The sequence below is a fragment of the Spermophilus citellus genome (assembly GCF_964194105.1).
Source record: "Spermophilus citellus genome assembly, chromosome: 15".
Classification (NCBI taxonomy): domain Eukaryota; kingdom Metazoa; phylum Chordata; class Mammalia; order Rodentia; family Sciuridae; genus Spermophilus; species Spermophilus citellus.
This window is the reverse complement of record NC_138195.1, coordinates 43,687,554-43,711,437: the sequence shown is the minus strand read 5'-3', so window position 1 is coordinate 43,711,437 and position 23,884 is coordinate 43,687,554. Positions and strand designations below refer to the sequence as shown.

Below are 23,884 nucleotides of genomic sequence, written 5' to 3'. Positions count from 1 at the left end.
AGACGAGCGTGGTAGCACTACACAACCTGAGACACTCACAATTTGGTCACCCTTCTCTAATTCAAGTCTGTTTGTCTGCCTTTCCGTCTGTCTCCTACCACCCTCCTATAATGCGATTTAATCCAATTTTTGGTCTCAGTGCTTGGTCCCTCATCCTGCTCCAAAGACGCTGCTGACTTTCCCTATTCTAAGTCCGAGGTTTCGGGACGCTCCATTCTGCCTTAATCCACGAAGGCGATTTTCCGCCTTCTCCTCCTGCACTTTTCGGAGCCATTGCCCTCCCGGAGCCTGGAGACCGGGTTGCGAACTGGGAAAGCCTAGCCGGCGTCCTGGAGCACCTCCCCAGCTTCTCTGCGTGGTGCGTCTGAAACGTGGGCAGCGCTGCAGGTGCCTGAAGCGCTGCGCGTCTCTTCTGTTTTAGAATCAGTTTGTAAATTATATAATGTCTTTGGTAATGATTTGTTATGGTAAATTATATATTCCCTCCCCTGTTTTACACATGTGTATTTATTGATGAAATTTCATGGCGGGAAAAGTCTATATGTTGTACATAAGAGTATTAGGGACTGGTGAATGAGACTTTGAGCCAATAAAAGATGGACCCTCAAGAAGTCTCAGCGAGTGACTGGATTGTGCGGCGAGCAGGGGAGGGTAGCTACTGCGCCTGAGTTCCGGGCGCTTCTGTTCTTGAAAATCTTTCTGGGAGTCTGGGGCCCCTCCCCTGGGTGCTCAACTGCAGGCTGGAAGTCTCTTAAGGAATCTTTGGTCCCGCCCTCTTGTTTTCTTTATAAAAACAGCGAGTTGTCCTATTTCAAACAAAGGTTTAGAAGACAAATCTTCAACTTACACGGCATGCTGTGTCCCCCACTTCATCAGCCTGAATTTAGAGCGACTCCCCACTTGGGGAAGGCAGAGAGTAATTTGTGAATTGGAGTCCTCAGAAACACAGGAGCCAGGCTGGGCGTCCCAGGAGTTTTCCAAAGTTGCTGGGTCTGTGACGCCTCCACTCATTCACCCTAGCAGCTGCCATCAGAGAAGGTGGCCAGTGCCGCTGAAATCTTTGGCATGCCTCAAACACCAGCAACCTAGATTGAAATTTTTTTCAGGGAGGTGGTCATGGTTTCCAGTCAAGTGATCTCTTACTACCAAGAGATGTAATCCGTGTAATAGGGCTGGTTCCTCACCTACTGAAACTGTCTTGAGGTCGCTCACTAGTGGAGTGTACCTTCATGGAGTTGGGGTCCCTGGTTTCTCAGGGAAGCTGGTCTAAAGTCTAAGAATCCTCAGAATCTGTCTGCAACTTGGGAACAGGAAAATGGAGGGCAGGAACCCTACCTGCTAGTTGAACCCCAGAGGCCTCCCTTGGGTCATCAGGGGATCCTGGAAAGAAATGGGACCAACTCAGGTTGAAGTGGCCCTGCCAGAGACCAGGAGCTGTGGGTAGGTCTCTTTCCAGCACCTTAGAACTCAAAGGTGGTGGCTTATCAGGAGTTAACACTTCTTGTGTATGTCTCCCTCTCCTTTGCCCTTTAAATTGAACTTTTCCTTGCCTCAACTTCCAAGTCTCTAAAGGTAGCTTTAAAGGAGGAGCTGTCTCAGTTATCAGGGGCAGGATTTGGGGGCAGGAAAGGGGATGCTGCAAACAAACGAATGAACAGAGCGTTGTTTCATTTCATGACTTTAATCTGGGAGGAGGAGATTAATGGGTTCTTGATGACTTCTGCAGCAGCCAACTTTCCACCTGGGGCATGGAGCAGGGGTGCGAGGTGTCAGCAGTTCCCTGTTGCACAGACCAAGCAATGGCTGCTATTTGTTGGGTACTGGGGGAAGGGGTGTAGGCAGACATAAAAAGCAGGAAGCTCTCTGTCCTCCCATGGGTAGAGACAAAATAATTTAAGACCAAATAAATATTGGTGCTATGTGGAGGTAGAAGCCACAAATGGAGGATGGGGCTGAATTGCAGAAAGCTTGCCAGAGGAGGTGTGTTTGGATCAGGACAAAAAATGTGAAGAGGAATGTCTCAAGCAGAAGGTCCTTCTTTCTGTGCAGGTCTCTGAGAAGTAGTGTTCATCTAGGCTGCGGACTCCCTTGGTACAAACGACCTTTTGAAACTGGACAAGCATTTGGGTGAGCTCCTCCAGCTAGCTGCACCTAGGAGAGCTGGGGTGCAACCACTGTGTGCTCTCCTGCTTTCCAGGGCATTCATTAAGGAGCTATTAGTCACCCAATGCACACAGACTTGCCTTCTGCCCCACGAATTAAAACACAGGCTCGTGTGTGGGCCCCGAGCACATACACAAACCCCCACTATGATTCTCTGCCGCTGAACCTTGGGCCGGGGGGATTGACTCAACAGCTATCTGCCCTACTTTTCAAATCTGAAGGGTTAGGGTTTGGTATAATCCCTGCAAAATTTAGAGCTCTGTGCCTGAACGATTCATCAACGTGTGTGGAACTGCGCTGAGGTTGGGAACATCCTCCAGGGCCCTTTCCAAAGAGTCCCTAAGCAAGGAGGGCTCGGAAACATTTCCGAGTGGCCGGTGCCACTAGCCCGGCACCTTCACCCCCACGCCCACCACCTCCCGGGTGATATTACGTTCAGTGGATTTTAAAACCAGTCAAGGCTGCTGGACGACTCGGCTAGGAGATCGATTTTACTCCCTCCGCAAGCGCTTCTTTGAATGAGGATCCTCCTCTGGTCTGAGGTCGCTTTCCGCTCTCCAAGTCCCTGAAACCCGGACAGGATCCCAAGCGCGGGTAGGAAAGACCGTTTGGTGGAATGACTCTCGCCTCTCTTCTGCCTTTGTCTGAGTCCAAGCCTGGTTTCCAGAAAAAGCACATGAATCTTGCACCTCCCACCCTTCGTCCCCCCTGGCCAACCCCGTCGGCACGCACAAGCAGGTAGATTTATGGCGCCCTGCCCCCATCCCACCCCACCTCCCAGCCGGCCTCGGTCGGGGGACAAAGCGTCCTGGGGCCATTGGAATGCTAATGTCTGGGAGCCTGGACGCTGGGCTGGCACAAAGGCAGGAGGGGCCGGAGGCACCCTTCCCCCACTGGCTGCTGGCTGTATGACCTTGGACAAGTCTCTGAGACTCAGCTAATTCAGTAGAGAAGTTGGAGGGAGTTCCTAAAACCCCTCCTTAGGAGTCCTAGGTCTCTAAGAGGAAGTAGTGCTTGTAGTGAATGAAGTTACAGCCCCCGACAACGATCAGCAATGGAAAACGCCCCTCAGTCCCTGGCGCTGGGGATAGTGTAGGGAAGGGGGGGAGGTTAGACTAAAAATGGGGCACTAACTAAGCGCTGAGTAAACGAAATTATATTTTTACGCTCTTGTAATTAATGTTCTCCGTTGTGAATATGTAATTAATATTATCCCTTGTGTTCCTTTCCCCCTCCCCAGTTTTAAAACTGCTGCAGACCACTGCTCAAGAAAGGGGGCGGGGCCGACACCTGTCTGCCCCTCCTTCAAGAGGTCAGACGCACGGACAGGTCTCCCGAATGTCAGGTTACTTCTCAGGCATCCTTCTACAATCAGTGAGGTGGGCAGGCAGAGCCACCACACTCATGGAAACAAAGACCCAAAGTCGGGAAATAAATGACTTGCCCAAGGTCCTCAATTACTTGGTGACTAATCGGAGCAAACTGGAATTGGGACCCTGACTTAAGATAAGCAGTTCGGTGTTCTTTATTCTGTCCACAGATGGCGGAGGTGGGGGGGCGAGTCATATGGGCTTTGACTCAAGTGTGGTCCTTGAGGTTCTTGTAAGGCCAAAAGGTTCCATTGCGCCTCGACCACGCCCCGACTCCTGGTCAACCTTCAGCTCCAGTCTGCTGCCTGGGATTCCGAGATACGTGGGCCAAGGCTAACTGAGCCAGCTGAGCCGGCGCTAGCCCGGCTAACGACGCGCCCCTGACCATGGTGCTGAAACAGCCGTTATGGTCTGGCGCTAGGCATTCTCCCTACGGAAAACCACCTAGCAAACACCTCTGCGCATGTTTCCAGGCCGGAGTGCTAGAGAGACCCCTGTGGGTATGAAGACTCAGAGGACTGTCAGGTTTCCCAAGTATGCTGGGGAAGGCATGGGCTCTGTTGCTACTAACTGATCCTAGCAAGGTCTCCCGCATACACCCCCCCTCTCTCCCCTCATCTGTGTGTGTGCATGCACACACGCGTTAGTAAATGATGTAGCTAGGCTTGAGTGACAAGCTTAGGGATTGCTGGCAGCTTCTGAGTGATCTGAGACTTCCCATGGGAAGTCTGGGCTCAGATAGCCCTAGCTGGGAGAACTGATTTGAAAAGTTGCCCTCAACAGGAATTTCATTCTTTGGGTTTAAATGAAGTTTCAGTGATTCAAAGAACAAAGGCAAAAGAAAATACTCCAGATGCACAAAATAGCAGAGTGGCTAAGAGCAGCCACTATAGAATCATACTCATGAGTTCAAATCTGATGTTGTCACTAATGGTTTTCAATTAAAATCCTTTTGTTTCTCTAAGGTTTATTTACATCATCTGTGAAATTGATAGCCACTTTATTGGCCTGTTGTACTGATTAGATAGACTTGTTTAGCTTTCTAAGCTTCCTTAAATGGTAGTTATTTTTGTAGCAGTCACTGAATCCAGATTCTCTTGAATGCTAAGCTAAGCAAGTGCTCTACCACTAAGCTACATCCCCAGTCTATTTAGTAGTAGTGTAGTAGAGTAGTAGCAGCAGCAGCAGCAGTAGAGGTAGTAGTCAGGGTCTCACTAAATTTCCCAGGCTGGTCTCACACTTGCAATCCTCTTGCCCTACCTCAGTCTCTCCAGTAGCTGGAATTACAGATGTACACTGCCACCACAGATGGTACTATTGTTAGCATCTTCATTTGTCTTTTTTAAAATATTTTTTAGTTGTTTATGGACCTTTATTTTACTTATTTGTATGTGGTGCTGAGAATCAAACCCAGTACGTCTCACATGCTAGGCAAGCGCAGCTACCACTGAGCCACAACCCCAGCCCTTCATTTGTCTTAAATTCTTCTCCTATTCTCCCTTTTGGGAGGAGGGAGACTTTTGCATAAATTTGCACTTACCTTGAACTTCTGTGTATTGTAAACTGGCACAAATTCCAAGGGTGTTTGGACTGGTGATTCACCAGTTTAGATCTACCTTTCCTGATCTGCAGGATTATGTCTAGTCACCTCTGGTGAACCTCAAATGAAGTGTCCAAAATGAAATTCCTCTCCTCTATCTTCAAGTTAATGTTGCCCCTTTCCTGATCTCACTAAGTAGTATCACCCATTCTGGAAATCAAGGGCTCATCTAGACTCTTCTCTCTCACTTCCCCTGTCTAGTTAACCCTTGAGGTCCTACTGACTTTCCCTTCTTGCTTTTTCTTAGATGATGTCTCTCATTTACCTCCTATAACCACTGTCCCAGTTCAACTTATCTCCCTCACATGGGAGGATCACCTGGCTAAATTTCCCAGGCAGGTCTCAAGCTTGCAATCCTCTTGCCCTGCCTCAATCTCCCTGTAGCTGAATTATAGATGTGCACCACCACCACGGATGGTACTATTGTTAGCATCTTCATTTGTCTTCAATTCCTACTTCTAATCTTGATACTCTACTGTATCCTTCTGGGGTAGCTGGAGTTCCCATCCAATTGACAAATACAACATTGTCACTTTCCTTTTTAATATGCAAATATGAACATATCATTCTCCTGCTCAGAATCTTTAAGTGGTTTCTAGTCACCCAAAAACAGCTCATGGTCTAACTGGGAAAGATAGTTTATTGGGAGATGTGAATTGATATGAATCTGGGTTCAATTCCCAGATTGTTATTATCAATATAACCATGAACAAGTTCCTTAATTTTTCTTCCAGTGTATTCATCTGTAAAGCAGGGACAGTAGTGTTACCTTTTAGTTGGCAGGTTAGGGTAAAGCTAGGCTTCTATCAAAGAGACTCACTAATAATTCAATCTGTGCTGAACATCGCTGGTGGGTGGGGAGCTCTGCTCCATGCTGTCATTCAGGGACCTTTGTCCCTTCCACTTTCTTCCTCCACCAGTTCCTAGGTCTTTGCCAACCAAAAAGTTGAGGCTGCCTAGCCGTGGGTCTCAGCAAGTGGGAATGGGAAATAGAGCACAGAGAAGGCTCACCCACCATCTTGAGCAAATACCACTTCTGCTCTCATCCACAGGGAGAAGGATCATTTGGCTTCACTTAACGTGATGAGACACTCTATGCCTAGGAAGAGTTGAAGTCTAGGTTCTGGTAGGCGATGAGCAGTCTCCACTGCAGGATTATGGCTGGGATGAAGTTGGATTTTACCTGCTACTGTTAATTTTGTTTTATTATCACAAATCGCGTATGCTTACAACCAGAATCCTGACACAGCACCATCTATTTCCCAGTACCTGTTTGCCTTTTACCCTCCAGAGATACTGACCTGCTCAGTTTGCCCCTTCACACAGGGTGATGTGGCTAGCCCAAACACCCAAACTGTTAATTCTGGAGACTCACTGAGACTCTTGCTATCCTAACATCATCACCAGCTACTAGTTACCTATCACTGCATTTCAGATTATCCAAAACTTAACTACTTCAAATAAGAAACATTTATTATGTAGGACTTCTGTGGGTCCCCAATATAGATGGGGCTTAGCTGGGTGCCTCTGGGTCAAGATGTCTTACGAGGTTTTAGTCAGAGAGTCAGGCAGGAATGTGGTTTCCCCTAAGGACTTGACTGGAGGAGGAGACCCTTCCAAACCCAGTCGTGTGTGGTGTTGGAGGATTCAGTTCCTCAAGGCTTCTAAAATGAGAACCTTGGATCCTCACTGGCTTTTGGCCAGGGACCTCCTCAGATCCTTGTCACCTGGGCCTCTCCATAGAGTAGCTCACAGCCCAGCAACTGGGTTCCCTCAAGGTAAGCAAATAAGATGTGATGACACCCAAGACAGAAGTCAGTGTTTTCGAAATCTAATCTCAAAAGTGACAACCCATTTCCTCTGCCATGTTCTATTCACTGAAAAGAAATCACTAACTCTAGCCCACAGTCAAGGGGTGGGGATTATACAAGGAAATGAATACCAGGAGGCAGGGGCTGGAGATGTGGCTCAAGCGGTAGCGCGCTCTCCTGGCATGCGTGCGGCCCGGGTTTGATCCTCAGCACCACATACCAACAAAGATGTTGTGTCCGCCAATAACTAAAATATAAATATTTTAAAAATTCTCTCTCTCCCTCTCTCACTCTCTCTTAAAAAAAAATATACCAGGAGGCAAAGATCACTGAGGACCCTATTATAGGTGGTCTACCGCATTGACAGTCACAGGAATCTTTGCTATTTCCATTCCCTACCCTGAAGAAAGACAGACTGATACACACACACACACACACACACACACACACACACACCTCTTCAGGGCCAAATATACCAGAGTTCAAAAACAGAAAGTGCAGGTAATTTGACTCCTGAAACTAAAACAGATCACTCCTTGTCCCTAGAGTTTGGGATGGCTCCCAGGGAAGGCCCACGAGAGCCCACTAAGGGTGATTCAAGCCCCCGCGCCCCCCCATTGCTGATCTCTGACATCCATTTACTGCTTTCATAGGTCTCCCTGCCCCCACTGTGGAGGCAGAGATTTAGGACGTCTGGGGCCTGGACACCGTACCCACTGAAGGAAATTTACTGCCTCCAGAGAACCAGGGCCTGACTTGGGGTCTTGAATGCATCTTCTCCCCCTTTGCCTTCTCTTTATTAAGTTAATCATTGCTTGAATCGGTTGCCATGGTTTGGGCAAACCCATGGTGACTCTATAATGAAGCCTGAAAGACTCGGACCCCATTTATCATCCCCAGTGTTTGGGAGGCCCCGAGCCTCATTTGCCTCCCCCAGGCTCTGGGCACCACCCTTCTGCCTGGGGCCCCCAGGCCCCTTTTGAACGAGGAATGAACAGGTGGCGACTTGGAAGAGGAGAAGAGGAGACTCACACAGGTGGAGTGAACACATTCACGTTCACACCCGCACACGCACACACGCACGCACGCACACATCTACACACACACACACACATGTACGCACATGCACACGCACACGCATTTTTCACTCCAAGAGTCTGAACACAAACCAAACACATAAGCATTTCTGCCTGGCTTCCCCCCACCCCCCACCCCCCGGGGAGTGTGAGAGGCAGAAAATGATCTTCAGGTGGAAGGAATGTGTGGACGCCTTGAGAAAGAGGACACTTACGTCCTGGCAGATCCTGAGGTTGTTAGAGCCTCTATTCCCTGGGGCAAAAATTGGACAATGAGTTAGGAACACATAGGGAAAGATCAGTGTAGAAATGAAGGTATGTAGAGGTACAGAAACAGGGTCAAGTTCACCCAGTGATGTAGTCAGGGTAAGTAAGACCCAGAGCCAGTCAAATTTATTATGGAAAATGTCAAAACTAAAGAAAAAAGAATAGTAAATTATTATGCATCCATCACCCAAATTAAAGAATTGTCAGCTGAGAGCCGAATTTCATACACATCCCTGCTTATTGCTCCCAACACTTCTACCGTGGATTATTTTGAAGCAAATCCAGGACAGCATACGATTTCAACAAGGTATCCTTTTTTGTTCAGCATAAATTGCAAAATAGACTGTAGCAGCTAAGAGTATTGACTGTGAAGACAGAGAGCCAGGGGTTCAAATTCAAGCTCTGCCTCTTCCCAGTTGTGTGACATTCAGCTCATGAGCCTCTGATCTTCAGTTCTTTCAACTATAAAAGCATACAATGTCACCTCTCACATAGAGTGATTGTCAGGGTTAGATGAAATATCACAAGGCAGGCCCCAGCGCCTGTGCTGAGTAATTGGTGGTGGCTTTTATGACTTCTATTCTTGCGATCAGGGCGCCACCCTCGATGGTTGTTGTCCTGGAAAATCAACACTTGGCCTCCCACGGGAGCGTTTCTTGGGGCATTTCCCTGAGATGGAGGCAAGTGCCTTGTCACAACTCTGTGCCTGGCCCTGGGTTCTGAGAAGATGGATCTCAGCTATGAGACTGGCTACAGCTCTGACAGTGTTCAACCTCGCCCCTCATAGCCATGCCCCCGGTGGGCAAGCCCAGCCCCTCTCTCCTCCTCCTCTTGCACCACAGGCCTGCTTGCTACTGATCCCATTTCAGAGCAGGATGTTTGTGTATACGCACACGGGAGCACTTGCTGCTCTGTGGGTGTGCTCTGAGGGTCTGACCCTAGTGTGAACCAGTACATTTCTGTGGACTCTGCCTGTGTGAGACTGCAGACCAGGAAGGCCTTCTTAACAGTTCCAGGTTGACTGACAAGAGACCAGAGGAAAATTAACTAATGAAGGCACAAGCATGGCTTCCTGGAGGAGGTGGAGAGAGCACTCTTCAACATGTTAGGTTGAGACAGAGAAGAGGGGCTGTCAGGGGGCTGTGCAGGCTGCGGGTATGGGAGGACAAGCAGCCATCTGTGTTGCTGTGTACATGAGGCCCAAGTCCCAGAAGCTGGCCTCCTCTGCAAGAACAGTTGATTCCAGGAAATCTACATCCCCAGGAGCAGAACTCTGAAAGGACCCAGCTGAATCCTTCTGTTCTATCCACTTTTTTTTTCTAATCGACTCTACTATATTTCAGCACAGTCCTAGTGTTTTCTGTTTATTAGTCTGTGAGATTAGAATTATTACTTCTGTGGATTCTGAGGCAGAAACTGAAGCAGAAAGCGGTAAAGTACCAGTTGCTGGTTGCCCAGTGTGAGGTGGCACTGGACTTGAACTCAGGCTGTCTTGACCAAGAGTTACTGCTTTTCACTAATGCCCTTAACCATGCTGACAGGTGCTCCATTTCCTTTCTTAAGTTTGAATTTTAGACATTTTCAAATATGCACAAGAATGCAGAAAATAGAAAAATGTATCTTTTTGCTCTATTACTCAGCTCCTGCTTTTTAAAGGCAGCAAGTGAGAAGAGGTGGGGGACAGGTGGAGGACATGGGACTGTAAAGAAATTCCTGACAATTGGCCATGGATTCACAGCCAACCTCAGTTATCTGCCACCTCCCCACCACCAAACCTTCCCCAGGTATGTCTCATCCCACTAATACATTAGTGCACATTTTTTTAAGTGATAAGAACAGAACCAAGCCATTTTTACACCAAATGAAATGAATAATTCTGTAATATAACCTAATATAACCATTCATACACAAGAGCCTCCAATTATCTTTGTGTGTGTGTGTGTGTGTGTGTGTGTGTGTGTGTGTGTGTGCTGAGGGCCATTGCCAAGTAGAAATGACGCATCGAAATTTCCTTGCTAGCGTACCCCATGTTAAATGGATTTCGCTGTTGACATTGCATGTAAGGTGACCTTGCTCAAGGACCAAGGCGGATCCGGGTTTAGAGCTGATCAGGTTTGAGGAAGTATCCCGCTCCTTGGGTTTAGGGCGTTCCCGGTTTAAGACAATAGGGGTTTTAGGGAAGTTGGAGGTTGAAGATTATTGCTGCCAGGATTAGGGTGTTCCTGCTGCTTGTTCCTGTTGAGTTCTCGTGAGATTCAAAGGAGATTGGAAAAAAGCCTCCTGGAGTAGGTGAATTGAGCGGAGGAGAACTGGGATTGCCCGAGAGCGTGTGTGGAGGCCGGTGTGAGTTCGGGAATAAAGAATTGCTGTTTGAATCTACAAAGCTGTGGTGGCTCGTGATTCTGTGCCTAGCGGAGATATTGGCATGTGTGTGTGTGTGTGTGGTCCTGGGGACTGAACCCAGGGGTGCTCTATCACTGCTATCTCTATCCCCAATCCTTTTTATTTTTATGTTGAGACAGGGTTTCAGTAGGTTTCCCAGGCTGGCCTCAAACTTTCCATCCTCCTATGTGTCTCCCAAGTAGCTGGGATTATTGGCCTAAGCCACCACACTTGTCTCTCCAATTGTCTTTTTTAAAAAAATTGTACAGATAACTGCACACTTACCATCCCACCACAATGGGGTACACAAATGTCTTGGCTGATGCTCTTAAGAGCATCAACAATGTCAAAAAGAGAAGCAGATGCCAAGTCATTTTCAGGCTGTGCTCTAGAGTCACGCCTCATTTCCCACTGTGACGATGGAGCATGGTTATATTAGTGAATTTGAAACCACTGATGATCACAGGGACATTGTTGTGACCCTCACAGGCACAGGTTAACACAGTTCAAACAGATGTGGAGTTGTCAGTCTCAGGATCAATGTGGAGCTCAAAGACCTAGAAAAATGGCAGAATAATCTGCTCCCATCCCGTTCATTAGCTGGCACTGTATTAACAACCCCAACCGGCATCATGGACCACAAAAAACAAGATGAGACACACAGGAGGAAAAACCCTCGGGTTCTTTTTCTAGGGATGCAAAACACACATACAAACAAGATATCTCCATGGTAGAAAATTAAAATGTACAAAGAACCTCCCACCCTGGAGTCCGGCTGCGGGCTGGGGGCAGGACCAGGCTTGATGGGACCAGCCTTGAGTAATTCATTCCTCCCCTCTGGTCCTCACCAGCCCCCGCCTCATGTATGGTGACCAAGCATTCTGGGTCTTCCGGGACTTCCCTGGTATCAGTGCTGCACGTCCCTTATCCCAGGCAAACCCAGATGGCTAGTCACCGAACAAGGAGTCGGAAGCCTGGAACTCATCCCAGTCCTCCCCCCGCCCCTAGTTCCAGTGTGGGGTCACCCACTGAGAGCAGGGGAGCCCCCCACTGAATAATAATTTCAAGGGTTCTCAAAATGACAAATAATTTACCGAAACCTTTGAAGGGCTGAGGCATGCCCAGCTCAGGCCAGGAGAGCCTGAAGCCCTCGGGTGGAGAATCGGGATCTTTTCACACCCAGGAGGCCAAATTCAGCTGTCCCCGCCCTCCGTCTTCACCCCCTCTCCAGATCTAACGACAATCCAAAGAGTTCCTGATAGGGTTTTAAAAGATGCTCTCCCATTCACTGTCCACCAAGCATGAAAATTCAGCTCGTTTGTCTCCATTCTTCGCCCTTGAGGCCTGGCTGGCCTCCGGCCTGCTGCCCCAAACTCGTCACTCACTTTTCACTTCCTTTTGTTGGAGTGGCCTTTATTTCATTCTTCTGTCTCCTCGCACCCTCTTCCCCCTCCTCATGCCATCCCTGTCCTTCTCCTCTACCCGCCCCCAGAACTTCCCAGTCCCTCTGTCCACACACAAAAAGCAGCAGACCAGTCTGGGAATTTCTTTACAGGCCCCTGGTGTCCCCCACCTCCAGCCCCACCCCCACCTCTTCTCACTCTGCTTTTAAAGAGTAATAGCAAAAAGCCAGCAGAACGGCCTCCTGCCTGACTGGGAGCTCTGAGCCCCAGGCTTTGACTTCATGAAAGTGAAGGCGGGGAGGGGAGGAGACTGGCCCAGGGTCACAAGGAGCTAGTGACAGAGCAGGGGCCAGAGCCCAGTGTGCAGCCTGGAGTCTCCCACCAGAACCGATGGCTACTCCTCCATCCCCACCTCACAGAACCCATTTCCCTGTCACCTGGCTGTGCCTAGGTTCAGCTTGAAGGCAGGGGCCCTGTCCAGTTGACCACTGTGCCCCCCAAATGCTTAGCAAATGGTAGGCGTTCAGGGAGGGGGTGGTGTTTTTTAAAAAGCTGAACTGGTGGGCCCTGTTCTTTGGTTTTCTGATTGACCATTTGGGGGCTGTGGCTCTGTTGCCCCCAAGGGACTAATGATTGAGGAGGAAAAGACTAGACTCCTCCTCCATCTCTTCCCTTCTGAGAACAGCTCACACTGGGGGAAAGGAGAGCAGCGTTCACATCCTTCTCCAAGGCAGGGCAAATAATCGGGATCCTCAGGACCCCGAGGACCAGCATAGGTGTGAGGGAGCAGGCACCTTCCGCACCCTGAAGTAGGAAGGAGAAGGAATGAAAGAGCAACTGTACCGTGGTCCTTGGTGAGTGTCTCTCATATGCCAGGCCCTATGTGACAGTGACAGAGCAGAGAGGCAGCTGCTGGACCTGGGGCCACATCATCTTGGAAGCTTGACCTCTCCTCTAGGGTTGTGTAACCGCACCACTAGCCAGCCACATGCCCCAGCTAGACCCTGGTGCACCCTCATCTGGCCCTGAGTACTCTGCCTCTGCAGGGCCAGTGCATCCCACCCTTGCCTCCTCCTCCTGGCCTCCCCTTTGACCCTTTTCTGTTTTGTTTTGTTTGGTACCAGGGACTGAACCCAGGGGTGCATAACTACTGAGCCACATCCCCAGCCCTTTTTATTTTTATTTTTATTTTTTTATTTTGAGACAGGGCCTTACTAAGTTGCTTAGGGCCTCACTAAGTTGCAGAGGCTGGCTTTGAACTTGCAATCCTCCTGCCTCAGCCTCCCAAGCAGCTGGGATTACAGACATGTGCCACCACACCCGGCTCTCATTGGCTCCTGATAGCACTATCTGCCGGCCACACAAGGGTCCCCACCTGGACCTTCCCTGCTGCCTCTCCCTCAGGGCAGCCCACATGCCATAGGCTGGCAGAGGCTTGTGTCTTTCTACTGAACAGAAATTTTTTAAAAAATATTTTTTAGTTGTAGATGGACACAATATGTTTATTTATCTTTTACATGGTGCTGAGGCTCAAACCCAGGGCCTCACACATGCTAGGCGAGCGCTCTATCACTGAGCCACAATCCCAGCCCCTGAACAGACTTTTTAAGGCAGCAGGAATCTGCTCCCTTTTTGAATAGATTGTAATGGTCAAGAGTAGGGGCTGTGGAGTCGGGCTTCCTGGGTTCAGATGGCAGGTAGTACCCACCTGCTTGGTGACCTTAGGCAACCTCTTTAAGCCCTAATGTCATCTGTGAAATAGGGATAATTCTAGAATCTCCTAGAATAGCTATAAAGATTAAATGTAGAATCTACAATCTACAGTCATCCCTTGGTATCCTTGACAAATTGATTCCAGAACTCCTGTAGATACCCAAATCCAAAGATGCTCAAGTTCCTTACATTTTATATGTATATATGTATGATGTGTGTGTGTGTGTGTGTGTGTGTGTGTGTGTGTATATATATATATATATATATATATATATATATATATATATATATATATCTACACTTGAAAAGCTTTTATTAATTAGACAATGTGACCACAAGATTTTCTTCTATTTCTAATTTTTTTTTTTTTTGGCATGGATATCATGCTATTTTCTAGAGAAAAAAAATGTTATTCGTTAAAGGATTGAACTACTGAATGCAGTGATGCTGTGGGTTTTTAAATGTCTTTAGTGGGATGATCTCATAGAGGCAGACTATCTGCACCAGCTGAAAACTTGGCCGGGGAAGCACAGGTCTGAAGGGACTGAGCAGCACTCAGGGGCGAGGGTGGCAGTGAACAAGAATCCAAAGGGGGACTTAAGCTCCCAACCAAAGGCTCAGGCTCTTTCCTCGTCCCTCTCGAGCTTCCCTCTGTACCCAGTGGAGTTTGAGGAAGGGACGTAAAGGAAATGGATCAGTGAGCCACACAGGAAGTCATAGCCTTCCTCCCAAATGCCCTAAACTGTGGTGAGGACTCTGGGAGTTCAAGGTCAACCAGGCCACCAGCATCTGGGCTGCTCAGGAAATGCATCTTTTATTAAAAACATCACCAGAAACTGCGATTGAATCGATTCTACATGAAGGTGTGTTTTTTTATCCATTGTGACCCTTTTAGATAAGACTCTTTCCATAGTGGGTTGAATGGTGGCCTCACAAACGACATATCTATCAGGACCTGTAAATTAGACCTCATTTGGTGAGTCTTGGCAGAGGTACAGAGTTAAGGGTTTCCAGACAAGACCCTCCTGGCTCCTAAGTTGGCTCTAAATCCAAACTCAAGTCTGTAGAGGAGGAGAAGAAACACAGAGAGCCAGAAGAGAAGGTCCTGTAAAGACAGAGGCATTGGAAGGACGCAGCCACAAGCCAAGGGATGGCGGGAAGCTCTAGAGGTGGAAGGCACGTGGAAAGAGCCTCCCCTAGAGTCTTTGGAGGAATGGCTACCCCACCAGCTCCCTGGTTGTGGACCTCTGGCCTCCAGAAAGAAGAGAATGAACCCCTGTTGTTTTGACCACCCCGTTTATGGTAATGTGTTATCAAAGCCCAGGGAATGAATACACTCCCTTAAAAGCATTGTGTCACTCTACTCCTTAAACAGAGCACTTGGCACTTTGTCAAGTGTGTGGCAAATAGAAAACATCCAGCAAGGGTTAGTTCCTGTGTCCACCTGTCTGGATGACTAGGGAGCCACCACAAATGTCACTGATGGTCCAATTCTGTGCACTGCTGGATCCCCTGTGATATGCTGGTCCACCTGTCACCTGCTCCAGGCAGCTATGGGGACCCATTTCCTCTCTCTGCTGTCCCAGCCAGTTGGCCACTCTAGTTGGCTCTGGTAGGTGACCACCACTTTCTAGCTTGCTGCCCCTAATCACCCATGGCCTGGGGAGCCAGTGATCCAAGGGACTGAACCCGGGGGGCACTTCTCCAGGTTCAGCGGGATTGTATGCAGAAGAATAAACTGAATCTAAGTGAGGACACGTGGGCCTTTCCTATGAATGTCAGGTGTGAGCGTTGGCTCTTGGTGCCATCAGGACCATGTCAGGGGATGGGAAGGAGAGAGTCCTCAGCCAGTGGGGTAGGGGCAGGGATCCCATGACATCAGCTGGAGACTCCCAAAAGTGCACACATCAGAGTGGATGCAAACTTGCTGCCTTGGGCATAGAGCCTGGCTCAGGCTTGTGAGAGAGGGTTTCTCAATTGACTGAGGTGGCCCAAACCAGGGTGAGGGATGAATCCTCAGAGGCTGCGTAGAGGAGGTGAAGATTTGAATGAAAGAAGAACCTCAGAACAAAGAGGCAGTAACAGACAATAGTGGGGATGAGACTGGAGCCCAAAAGCCCAATCAAATCTCAGCTCAGCTTCCAGACACACATACGAAGGGAAGAAAATCAAACTACAGTCTACCTTTGTGATATCAAGTTCATTTTACTTAACATCTTTCAATCTCACTGAAATTTAGATCTACCTTGTGATTCTAATTGCTTCATTAATTGCTTTCATTTTTTACCAATAAAAAAGTACAGTTATCCCTCTATATCCATGGGCTCCACATTCAAGAATTTAACCAACTGCAGATAAAAAATATTAGAAAAAAATTGCACCTCTTCCTGGCAAGTGCAATGCTGTGTATCTACACCCCCAAGATGCCTCTGTCCTAAACATATACAGACTTTTTTAAGGCACTTTGCAATACAGTGTAGCACCTAATTACACAGCATTTCCACTGTGATAAGTAATCTAGAGATGATTTAAAGTTCACGGGAGGATGTGCACAGGTCATATACAAATATGATATCGTTTTATACAAAGAACTTGAGCATCCTCAGATTTTTGGCATCAGAGAGGAGTCCCCAAACCAATCCCTCACAGATAGCAAGGGCTGATCATATCAGGCTTGCCTATGTTCTGGATTCAGGGAAATTAAAATGAGAAAGACTGTGGTGCCATAGACATGTGTTGGGAGAGGGATCTGTGCATGGTCCACGGACTTTTCTTTCTCTTTTTCTTTTTCTGGTGCTAGGGCCTCACACATGCTAGGTAAGTACTCTACCATTGAGCTACAGCCCCACTCATTCTTATTTTGAGATAGGATCTTGTCAAGTTGCCCAGGCTGGCCTTGAACTTGGGATCCCCCTGCCTCAGCCTCTTGAGTCACTGGGATTACAGGCATGCACCGCCATGCCCAGCTTCCTGGGATATTTGCAGAAATGTATCTCCTTGTGTTAGCTCTCCTTCGTGGGGGATTAGTGCTGCAAGGAACAGCCTGGCCCTGTGAGGTGGCAAGGGAGCCCCAGAAGAGAGCAGCCTTCCTGCAGCTCCTCATCCATCAGGGCTGACAAACCTGGCCCCCTGTGAGGGCTCCAGCCACAGCTGCTGAGCAACGGCAGGTACAGAGCACAGCGCTTCCCAGCCCTTGCACCCTCCTCTTAGGTCAACAGACAGAAGGGGCTCTGTCAGCCTGGTTGGGACAGGGAAGATTAATGGAGCAGGTGCAGGCTGGGGTGGGACAATCACCTGGCCTGACAAGGTCCCTCATGGAGATTGAGTGCCTGACCCAAGCCAAGAATCAAGCCTGATGTCACCCAGCATGAGCTTGGATTTGGCAGGAGGTGGACGGTAGCCAGCTACACAGCCTCCGCTACTCACCTTCCCTGGTCTCACCTGGCTCCTTCGGTCTCTCCCAGGGGTCCTGGAGAGAAGCCGCAGAGCTCAACCTGTGGCACCCAGCCTTAAAATAAGTGACTTTCTTGTTTCTTCAACTTCCCAAGTAACTCACTGTGAAAAGTATAGATCAGCCAAATATTTTAAACCACCTGTTAATCTCACCAGCCAGTGACTGCTACTGTTCATGTGTGGTATATATTATCTGTCTACCTAGCTATCTGCACACACAAACCTATATGGAAAAGAGAGAGGTCATACTATAATTTTCATCTTTTTAAAAATATATATTTATTTTAGTTGTAAATGGACCTTTATTTTGTTTATATGTGGTACTGAGACTCGAACCCAGGGCCTCACACATGCTAGGCAAGTGCTCTACCTCATACATGCTAGGCAAGTGCCACAACCCCATTCCCTATAATTTTCATCTTATAATCTTTTTACACTTAGTATATTTGTAAACATCTTTCATTACTAATGAAATATAGATCTAGTTTATATATTTTATCCAGTTTATAATATTTCTAAGTATATTATATAGCTCTAATTTATATATTACTACATATATTCTGTGCATCAAGATATTATAGCATAATATATTTAACCAAAAGTCTCCTGTTGTAATTTAGTTGTATCCAATTTTTGCCCTTTATAACACTGATATGAACATTTTTAAATATGCATCCTCCCCGTTTGCAGATGAGAAAGATAAGAGGCAGAGTGGGTCAGGGTGGGATCGGGGTTGTGGCTCAGTGGTACAGTGCTTGCCTAGCATGCATGAGGCACTGGATTCAATCCTCAGCACCACATAAAAATAAAGATATTGTGTCCCCCTAAAACTAAAAAATAAATACTAAAAAAATTAAAAAAAAAAAAAAAGAGTGGGTCAGGATGTTGCTTGGGTCACAAAGCGAATGCATATCCCTAGGGGATTGGATCCAAGACCTCCTGGCTAATAGCAAAATTTATGGATGCTCAAGTGCTTTATGTAAAATGGCATAGCATTTGTATGTAATTTACATATATCTCCCAATAGACTTTAAATCATCTAAACACTTTTAATCATCCCTAGATTACTTGTAATACCTAATACAGTTAGGTGCCGTGGTGCATGCTTGTAATCCCAGCATCTTGGGAGGCTGAGCCAGGAGGATTGTGAGTTCAAAGCCAGTCTCAGCAACTTAGTTAGGCCCTAAACAACTCGGAGAGACCGTGTCTTAAAATAAAATATAAAAAAGGGCTGGAGATGTGGCTTGGTGGTTAAGTGCCCCTGGGTTCAATCCCTGGTACATCATCATCATCATCATCATCATCATCATCATCATAATCCCTAATATGATGTAAATGTTATGTAAATAGTTGTGCTGCATTGTTTAGAGACTTATGACAAGAAAAAAAAAAGCTGGTACATGTTTGGCATACATGTGGTTCTTTCTTTGAATATTTTCAATCCATGGTTGGGTGACTCCTCAGACGCTGAACCCACAGACACAGAGAGCTGCCTGTGTATCATTTTATTATTTCCTTAGGAAAATGTCCTCAAAGTGCAACTGTTAAGTCAGAGTGGTGTGCTCTATAGTGAGGCTTTGAAGCCATACTGCTGCAGGGTTGTGCCTGTGCCTATTGGGGCCTATAGATGGTCTTTCCTGGGATGGGGTCAGGAGAGGCAGGAGGAGAGGGGCGGCCAGTGGGTAGAGGTTGGAATTGAGGCCTTTGAGCCCTGCTGCCACCCTCCAGGTGTCTCAGTCCATCCTTCCACCCAGGGAGGGAAGCTGCCGACCAGGCAAGTGAGGAAGCCCAGGGGCTGGGGAGGTGAGCATGCTGGGTGGTGGAGCAGCCCGTAAGTGAGGGTAGAGAAGGAAATAATCTCCAGGAACATGAAGCCAGGAAGACTTCCAAGAGGCAGTGAAATACCTGCTGGCTGTACAAGGGGGGAGGGATGGAACTCTTCAGCCTCCCATGCACATGGCTATGGGCGCTGAGGGTGCTTGCTGCATGGGATTAGCCTCAGGGATTCACCATCAAAAGGTAGAGATGCCTTCTAATTACCACCCTGAAGGATATGGTCTATTATATTTCCACGTTCTCATTTCTAGACTCTCATGCCTGCCTGCAGGACACGGAGCAGCAGTGTAGTGGGGACCTCCCAGAATCAGATCCCTGGGGCCCAAAGGCAGGAAAAGAAAATGGACCGTCATTGAGAGCTACTAAGGACAGCCACTTCATGCTCCTCCTGACTATGCACCTTTTTTTTTTTTTTTTAGGTACCAAGTATTGAACCCAGAGGTCTTAACCACTGAGCCACATCCCCAGCCCTTTTTTGTATTTTATGTAGAGACAGTGTCTTGCTGAGTTGCTTAGGGCATTGCTGAATTGCTAAGGCTGGCTTTTGAATTCGGGATCCTCCTGCCTCAGCCTCCCGAGCCTCTGGCGTGCACCACCTCACCCTGTTAGCATCACAACCTTAGGCATGTTGTGAGGTAGGATTTATCATTCACTCCACTTGACAGCTGAAAAAATGGACACTGAGGAGTTGGTAATTTACTTTGGTGAACACAGCTGGTGGGGGCTGGGATGTAGCTCAGTGGTAAAGTGTTTGCCTTGCATTCGCAAAACCCTGGGTTCAACCCCGAGTTAAAAAAAAAAAAACCCAACAGATTAAAAAAGAACCCTACCAAAAGAAAAATAAGATTTAAAAAAAATCCACTGCTGGTGGGCAGCCAGGGCCCAGCCCCAGGTGTCTCGGACCCCATAGTTCTGGAACCTTCCCTGAGCCAGGTTGTCACAAGAGCTGGGATTGTTCCAAAACATCTGGGGCTGGGAGCCCCAGGGAGCACAACCAGGAACCGCAGGGATCAGGGGAGGGTGGGGCTGGGGCTGGACAGGCTGTGGAGAGGGAAGGCAGGGGTGCCCTAGGCCCTGCCCCTCACACCTCCAAGGCCTCCTCTGCATGGGGCAGCCAGCTGGTGCCTGACCTTGTGCCTCTGGCAATGATTTAACCAGTGGGGTGGGGGCTGGGGAGGGATCTGTGAAGCTGTCAGCTCTAGCCTCTTGGCTCAGCTACTAGTTGGGGGCAGGGGGAAGAGGAGCCCTGGAGAGGCCAGGAGACCTTCTGATCCTGCCATTTCCTGTCCAACACCGGGGACCCATAAAACCTGTGAAGTCCTGAGTCTCCCCACTACCCTGTCAAGTCCAGCTTCCCTTAGTGTAAACGCAGACAACTCAGAAACACTGTTACTTCTCTCTCTTGTCCTATCTGGGGGGTCTGACTGGTCACAGAATATAGCAGGAAGGACACTTCCTGGGAACCCAGGCACCTGGGATCATATTGCAGCTGCCCGATGTCTGTGCAAAGTCCCCAGCACAGTGCCACAGGCAAGCAGGCAACATGAATGAAGATAGTGGCCAAGTGGGGACAGTGGCCACCTAGAAAGGTCACCTGCTACTTAAGTCCAGCTTATTATTTCTATGCAGCAATGAAGACTCAACATTTTTCAAGAAAAGCTGGAAATTCAGATTTGTAGGTGAAATCTTCCCCATGTTAGCAACCAACTGGAAAAAAAAATTCAAATACAGTTTGGGTCAAACAAAGTCTGAATTGTAGCCTCAGGCTGGCGTCTCTGGCATAGATCAGAAACCATAAAGGCCAGAAGGCTCCACTACTGGGTATTTTCCAGCATAATCCTTTTGCTTTAGATGGGGAAACTGAGGCTGGAGGGAAAGAAGCATAACTTCGTATGGTCACTTAGAGGGTTAGTGGCCCAACTGGACAAGGCATCCAGGGCTCCTGCCCCTAGCCTCACTAAGTTGCCCAGGCTGGCCTTGAACTTGAGATCCTCCTGCCTCAGTCTCTTGAGTCACTGAGGTTACAGGCATATGCTTGTAGGACTCAGTAGCTTGGAGAATTTTTTTGATCCTACAGCTCCCCAGTAGTGTGTGTTTGCATTTGTGTGGGTTTTGGTTTTAGTCGCCTGGAGTTTCACTTGCCACATGCACAGGTTTGTGTCCAAAGACTCAAGACAGCCTTATGCATATTTCTGGAACAATCTCTGAGAAGACCTCTCTTCTTCCCTTCTCTTTCCCACACATTCCCACCGCCTCAACCTCTTGAACTCTGTTCTCTGTCTCCTCAACTCAGCAAGACCACCAAGCTCTGGGTGGGTCCCCATCCCTGTGCCATAGACCAGAAGTCACAAGGCCAGTGCTCATTTGTCCCCATCCTCTCAAGATCAGTCCTGTGCTGCCTATTTTCCAGAGAACTGTCCCTTTATGTATTTTGTCCAGTTTTCTAGCTGCTGATGGCAAGATGTAAGTCTGCCCCAGTTTGGGGCTCCTCTTAGGACCAGAAGCAGAATCTGGAACAAAACATGAGAAGGGAGGAAATGCTCGATCATGAATCGTCCCTGTGCAACGGTGAGGACCTGACCATTAAGGGTTGACTGGAGCACCCCTGGGCTCCAAGGGATGTTCTGTCGGATCCTGTAGCTACAAGGCTACATGGTGCAATGGAAAGAATCGGGGGCCGGGGATCTAATTCTGCTGCACCTTGTTGTAGTGGCACTGTACTCCTATGTGTACCCCACATCCTTTCCCCTCCTCCCCAGGTTAGGCACCACCTTCATGTGGACAACAGCTCCGCTCCAGTTCTACGCAGTTTGGCTGGCACTGCACAGCACTGCCAGGCCCAGGGGTGGGTATGTGACCCATGTTTAGCCCATCAGAGCTCTTCATCCTCTGCTCAGTTCAGGGATGAGCACATGGTCAATTTGGGCCAATCACAAGCCTTCCTTATCATTTTTATACGGTTGCTAGGAGACAAAGCTTCCTCTTTGGGCACTGGTACTCGGGAATGATGTGAGCCCACAGCTACCACGTCCTGCCCTTCTCCCCATCTCTGAAGTAGAAGTGAAGAGAGGGTGCTGCAGAGAGGAGCAGCCCGAGTGCAGACAGGATGTCCCTGAGGTCCCTGAGGCCAGCTCCACCTCTACAGGCTGGTTTATGTGAACCAATAAATTCTGTTTCCTATTGATTTGAGTTGGTTTTCTGTCACTTTGTGTGTGTGTGTGTGTGTGTGTTGTAGTAGTAGTAGTAGTAGTAGTAGTGGGAATTGAGTCCAGGGGTGCTCTAAAACTGAGCTATATCTCCAGACCTTTTAATTAAATAATTAATTAATATTTTGAGACAGGTTCTCCCTAAATTGCCCAGACTGACTTCAAATTTGCCACCCTTCTTCCTCAGCCTCCCGAGTCTCTGGGATTACAGGTATGTGCCTTGGCACCTGACTTCTATCACTTTCAACCAAAAAGAATTTACTAAAAAAAACTCACTACTTATTTCCTGTTTCTGAGTCTTAGTTCTAGTGTCTCCAGAGAGCACCGTATATATGGCCTCTGGAAGCAGGTGTGTGTGCATAACGTGATCCACTGGTATGGGAGAAGAAAATGTAAGGCCTCCTCTTAATGAGTAGGCATTTGCTGGATGAAAATGGGAACATGAGAAAAGCAGCTAAGTATGTGCGATGGCCTGACCACTAGACTCCATCCGTGATGAGGGCAGGGCCCAGGTCTGGTTCACCTCTATGCTTCCAGCACTGGACACAGGCCCTGAGTCAGAATTGACATCAGCTCAATATTTACAGGACGGTGAAGGGATAAATATGAAAAGACAAAGAGTGTTTAAGTAGTGCTTATGGTGGGGGGTAGGGTGCACAGACGAGTGGACATGGAAGGTGAAGGTCGTGGAAACCAGTTTTGGTGAAGGAAGGGTGCAGAACCCTTTAAGCAGGAGACTTCTGTGCTACGTACGATGTGGGTGTTGGCAGAAGTGATCCTGTGAGGTGTCTAGTCAATAGTCAGGCCCAAGTGGGTGGAGACTGGTGGAGTGAGGTGCTGATACAAGAGATTCTGAGACAGAACAGCCTTGGTGACTTCGGGGTAGTCTGACCATGGGGTGGAGGAGGTTTGGGTCTGACATGGGGTGAGAGGTGGCAGGACACAGGTGAATCAGGAGGATGCAAAAGTTTCCACTTTGAGAGCCTGAGAAAGAAAATTTCACAGTGAGAAGGTTTGAAGGAAGCAGCGTTCAGTTGTGGCCTCTGTGGTTTTGAGCTGACATCCATGCGGATTTGTCCCATGGGCCGTGGGAGTTGTCAGAGATGGACATAGACATTTGGGAGTCATCAAGGAAGAGGTGAGGTTAAAACAGTAATACTGGGTAGCAATGGAAAAGCCACAATATGAACTCCAGACACCTTCAAGGGGTGGGACCAGTGTGGGCAAAGAATCCCACTCTAGGAGAAACCTGTGTCTAGAGACTACATGGGCTCTTTCTGCACACACAGCCCTGAGAGCAGGCACCTGGCTGCAAACATAGGAAGGAGCTCATTGCAGACCCAGTAGCACTGGCCTGTAATCCCAGCTATTCTGGAGACTCAGGCAGGAGGATCACAAGTTCAAAACCAGCCTGGGCAACCTAGCAAGTCCTTTCCTCAAAGTAAAATACAAAGGGCTGGGGATTTACCGCAGTGGTAGAGTGCCCCTCAGTTCAGGAAGGAGCATATAAAATGTGAAAGGAGAAGCCACGCAGAGTGATGTCAAGAAATCCAAGAAATCTGAGTCTCATCATGGGAGAGGTTTCATCAGAGTCAAAGGTCACA

At 48.1% G+C, this 23,884-nt stretch overlaps 1 protein-coding gene across 1 annotated transcript in view; it reads right to left on the bottom strand.

Moving 5' to 3' along the window:
- HK1 (hexokinase 1) overlaps window positions 1–23,884 on the bottom strand; it is a 282,452-nt gene that overhangs the window by 82,184 nt on the left and 176,384 nt on the right. The window lies entirely within an intron of this gene.